Here is a 6004-nt window from a genome sequence, read left to right as displayed (position 1 = left end):
AAATCTTTATAGATTGGGAGAAAACCTCCAAGACATTTGACCCAAATTTCAGAGAAATCTTTAAGAAGGAACTTACGATAACTTCCGCCAACTTTTATTTTGCCACTTACCTAACGTAAAAACTTGAGATGCAACACTTGAACACTTAAAATAGGACATATCACATCATTCTTAATTTATTACCCACCCTCATTGTCTTTCCATGGAGATACAAGTTAATTTAGACGTTTTGAGAAGTCGGGGTGTTACAATAAGTATTCACCACAAGTCAACATGTGTTCCAATAAGAAGAGGGAATAACCAATATATTTATAAAAAGAAATGACATATAAAATAAAATGAAGAGAGTATTGGTTTTTCAAAATGGAAAAGGACAAAACACATATAAAATTAAAATACATATAAAAAAAAAGTTGGTTTAACTCTCAAACATAAAAAGTAACATATGTTATTAAAAACTTTAATAAAAAGTACTGTAATTTACAATAAATAATAACAAGACAACAAAAAAAGACTAAATTTTGTACTGCTTCTGTCACATTAATTAGGATTGGGATGATTTTAAAATTTTAATTTTGGTTATACGTTATAAAATAGCCGAAAATTTGAATGATATAATTTTTTTTAAAATAACCGAATGAATCGTCCTATCGATAACCCTAATGTTACTTCTACTTTGTTTATTTTTACTTAAATTTAGAAAGATATGCTTCATTTCTACCCTCAATCTTATCGCTACAGTTATTTGCTATTTAAAATTGAAATTAAAAAGACAAATGACAAATAAGTTTCTATATTAGCTCACTTATGAGCAAAATATATTATAACAATCTTTACTAATTTTATAACAATACATAAACTATACTCCCTCCGTCCCATATTAGATGGGCACTTCTAACTTTACACGGTGATTAAGAAATCATTAATACATTGAAAGGCTTCACCATTTTGCCCTTTGTTTATATCAATGTACATTGAAATGAGTTAAAAAAATACACATACAATATAGGAATGGTCATATTAATTGTAGGGGTAAAATGGAAAAGAATTAATTAATTCTATCCTAATTTAATAAGTGCTCAAATAGTATGAAAAGATATTTTTAGTAAGATTCTCATCTAATATGGGACGGAGAGAGTAACAATATAACTTTATTAATGTTGGGCCCGGGCAGCGCCCGGGCTTTCTTTTTAATTGTAGGGGTAAAATGGAAAACAATTAATTAATTCTATCCTAATTTAATAAGTGCTCAAATAATATGAAAAAAATATTTTAGTAAGATGTTCATCTAATATGGGACGGAGAGAGTAACAATATAACTTTATTAATGTTGGGCCCGGGCAGCGCCCGGGCTTTCTTTACTAGTATATATATATATATATAGCTGAATATCAGCTCGTTGATGTGGCATGCCTCAATGGTCAGTATCACTATTTATCTATTTTTCCATAATTTTCAATTTTTTCCTTCATTTTCTATTAAAAAATCTGATAAAGAAAATATTATCTTCCCTCATTATGAGCATTTAAAACATTTAACCCTTCCTTCCAAATTAAATTGTGTAATGCCTATAAAATTGTTGTAACATTAATTTGATTATACATATAAAAAGTTAACCAAAAAAGGAATGTTAATTTGATTATATATTTTAGGATTAAATTAATAGTAACTTTAAAAGGGACGTGAATACCTTAGAATGGAATGTGCATTTTGCTTAATTTTATTTGATTAAGTCACTGCTAAAATGGTGGTAACTAAAATTATTCCAAAATAACTAATTGACTAAAAATTACCACTAATTATGAGATTTAATTTTTTATAATTGTGAAATTAATGAGTACTATATCATTTCATTTGAATCATAATTCTACCTTTTCGGTTTTTTTCATCAACCGTTACTTTATTTTTAATTTGTACTTACAATGGCTTTTAATATGTATTAATCTCTGAGTAATAGTATTTTAATTAATTTTGTGTCTTTTCATACTCTATATTTTTGTGTTATATATAGATTGGAATTTATTTTTTCTTTTTATGTTGTAGCTTGCTTAGTCTATTTTGCTTTTAATTAGATTGTTAATCTGACATATTGTTCTTCGTTTTCAGTGTTGATCATTACTGATATAGATGGTTTGATGATTAGAAATAAAATTTGAAGAACGTGGAATGCGATTTATTTCAAGAAAAACTACGAATTGATTAATCTAGATATAATTCTTATTGACGAAAAGGTATCTTATTACATATTCTTATAATACTAAATGTGTAGACCTGTTGAAATATATATATAAAATAAAGTGAAATGTAGACGAGTTGATGTGATACCCTCTCTATGACCACCATTGTTATTTAACTTTTTTCTCATTTTTTTTTCTTTTCATTTTTTTTCAATTTTAAATATATAATCTATTAAATAAAAGGACTTATAATGGCTTTTAATGTGTATTAATATATGAGTAATTACATTTTAAATTAGTTTTGTGTATTTTCGTAGTCTATTGTTTTGTGCTATACATAGATTAGAGGTGTATCTTTTTCATAATGTAGCTTTCTTAATCTATACCTCTTGCTTTTAGTTGGATTGTTAGTATGACATATTCTTTTTTTTTTCAGAATAAATTACGGATAGAGAAAATTGGATGATAAAATGTTGGGATTTACAAAATATGGACTGTGATTACTTTCAAGAACATGTCGAACAGATCAATTTGAATAATATTTTTGTTGACGAAAATATATCTTATTCCATGATTATTATTCTTTTCTATACATATTCTTTTTGAAACTTTCTTAATTCTCAAATCACTTATGATTTTATCATATTTGGATAATTCGGTGAATCGTATGGACAAAAGAAATTAAGTTAATAGGTTCAAATACAAGTTAATTGAAGGTTCTTTATTGATTATCAAGAACTTTAAAATTGTTGAAAGTATTGCTGCCACTGCCGCATGTAAAAGGATTCAAAACTTTTCTTGAGAGAGGTAAAAATCAGAGATGACAAAGTTATGATTTTATAACACATGCAAAGAAGAAAAGACTATATTGAAAATCATTCAAATTTTAGTTAATTATCCATCACATATTGTTAATTACGATATCTTTTACCAATTTCTCTTCCGATGCTACTAATTAAGTGTTACCAAATATTCAATTTCTTAGTGAAGATAAATTAGTTTCAGGTATTAACATTTTTCTCTTTTTAAGCTACAAAAATTTATCATCTAACTTTTTCTTTTAAAAAAAATATGTGAAGGATAAGTACAGTAATACTCATGGACATAAGAGTAGTACATGAACACACAAAATAGCCATATGATAAAATTATTAGTTTGTAATATTATAATTGATAAAATATATTATTTTTTGGAAATACTTATTTATTTTGAAATGGAGGGAGAAGTAAGGGCAAAACAAAGGATGAGAAAAATGAATGTAAAGAAGAGACAAAGATTAAAGCGTTCAGTGTGAAAATTGTGATTTTTTTAAAGAATAATTATTTCAAAGTAATTAATCGTTTAAATTTTTTATATGAACACATATATAAGTTATTTTTGAATTTTTATAAGTAATTTAAAGTGAAAAGGTGAAAAATCTTTTTATTGATATTTTAAATTTTAAAATTCAGCTTCAAAGTGAATTTACAAAAAAAAAATTATTTTTACTGCCAACGTCAATGTTCTAGAATTTAACTCTCAAGAAAATAATAATTGATGGTCAAAATGGTAAAAGGGCGATGGATAAAAAAGAAGTCAAGGAAAAAAGAGAGAAAAACAATTTTAAAATAAAGAAAAAAAAGGAAAATAAAAAAATATATAGCAAAATGCATATCAATTAAAGAGATGCTGTAAAAAAAATTAACTATTATTATTGTTCACTTTCACATGTTTAAGTGGAGTAAACACATTTTATCGTATTTGACGACATAAGGTTATATAAGGGATCAATCTTTCTTCATATTTTATCACACTTTAAAATGATACAAATTAATGGAAGACAAATTAACAATAGATTAGATTAAAACTTGAATTTTAATATATAGATTTGATAGCAACTTTTTATTATTGATAACTATTACAAAAATTATTACCGCGCGAAGCGCAACTAAGTTCACTAGTTTTATATAATGTAAAGTTATGAACTCAAAATCACTAAAGTATAAATTAAAGACTAAAGAACAAAGACAATAACTAGTAAAATATTAACATTAATATTTAATATTTAATATTTATATACATGTAAAAGTAAATTATTACTTTATTCGTCCCATTTTATGTGAGGTTGTTTAACTCGACACAAAGTTTAATAAAGAAAAGAAGACTTTTAAAACTGTGATCCAAAATGAATTATAAAAATTTGTGTGACTATAAATCATTTCATTAAAGATTTAATAGACATTTTATAATTAAATTGTTATTTAATTTAATATATAAATATGTCATTCTTTTTTAAATAAATTAAAAAAGAAAGTAAGTTACAATGAGATAGAGAGTACAATCTTAATATTATTATCTTAACAAATAAAATCAATATTAAAATTCAAATATTATTTTATAAAACCATTAAAAAATTATTAACTCAATAACGAAATAGCAATAAATCAATATCATTTGTTTGATTTGATTTATCATTGACTTGAGTTTTACACCCTTATTGAAAATAGTATCGCAACCTAATATGCAGTCCAATATTAATGAACCTCTTTATAACTTAGTTGTAATTATGCTTTACCAATTCACTAAAACATGAATTCTTCGAAGGCAACCCAAAATTACAAATTCTGAAATAAATTTGATGCAATTTCAAGTTGTCTCATCTTCATAAACGTTAAGATTTAAATGAAAAGAGATGTGAAAATAGTAATTGAAAAGAACAATGTGGGGAAAATGATTGTTGAAAATTTCCAGTGAAGAGATGAAACACAACTGCCCATCTTCCCCAAATATTAATTAATTTTGCAGAGAACACTTTCGAGCAAAGCGCATTTATAATAGCAAAAAGCCGATACACACAATCCCTGCTTATTTTTTCTCCAAATAAAAATACTCTTTATAATAAAAATATAAAATAATAGATTTGTTCATATGAAAATGATGAAGGAAAGAAAAAAATCAGAAAATTAAGCTCAGATCATTGCTGTTTACTGAGAGTCGAACTCACTGTGTGGCTTGACTGAAAGAGAATGGAGCGTCCTTATATAGCAAAAGCATGGGACGAATTAGGGTTTCAACAATGGTAGAATATTACCAAATTACCCTTATTATTGGGCTTTACCCATATTAAACTCAAATTTGACCTAAAACTTTGGATGGAGCCCGTTGCTATGCAACATAAAATTATGAGATAAAGTTGAAATTTTGTTTAGACATATGATTTTGACTTTTTATGTTGTACTCCCTTCGTCTCATTTAATGTGGCATTTTTTGGATTTCAAGATTCAAACAAGTTTAACTTTAATCGTATATTTTTCATAGATCTTTTAAACATTTTGAATTATCAATTGTTGTGACTTATAGTACTTTTTACGTAGTTTACAAATATATAAATTTCATTTAAAAAAATTTGAAGATTTCATGCGCAAATTCCCGATCAAACTTAAATTGTTTGACTCTCAAAAAATGAAAAGTGCTACATAAATTGGACAGAGGGAGTAATAGTTTTTCAGCATGTGTGTTGCACGTGTATATATCAAGTTATGTAATTTTCACATTTATTAATATAGAGATTTGGCGTCTTTTTTGATTGATTTTCTTTAAATGTAACTATAGATGGGTAGATCATCTATAAAAGCTTATTATATATATATATATATATATATATATATATATATATATTACTAAAAGTGGGAAGCTCCAAAGTGCAAAGTTTGATTACCATTTTATCCCTACATTATATAAAAATATTATAAATTATATATATTAATTAATTATTAATTATTAATTATTAATCCAACTCAAAAGTTAATTTTTTATTTATCAATTATGAGTATGTCTCTTCAATGGCA

The 6004-nt window shown here is 25.3% G+C and overlaps 1 non-coding gene across 1 annotated transcript; it reads right to left on the bottom strand.

The window, feature by feature from the left end:
• Positions 1 to 4873: 4873 nt before the first annotated feature.
• LOC125829146 (small nucleolar RNA snoR135) lies at positions 4874 to 5024 on the bottom strand. The gene has a single exon (XR_007443081.1). It is a non-coding gene; the product is annotated as a small nucleolar RNA snoR135 (small nucleolar RNA).
• Positions 5025 to 6004: the final 980 nt, after the last annotated feature.

The sequence above is a fragment of the Solanum verrucosum genome, unplaced genomic scaffold, assembly GCF_900185275.1.
Source record: "Solanum verrucosum unplaced genomic scaffold, falcon-dt-bn FXZP01000007.1, whole genome shotgun sequence".
Lineage (NCBI taxonomy): Eukaryota > Viridiplantae > Streptophyta > Magnoliopsida > Solanales > Solanaceae > Solanum > Solanum verrucosum.
This window is presented reverse-complemented; position numbering and strand designations above follow the sequence as displayed.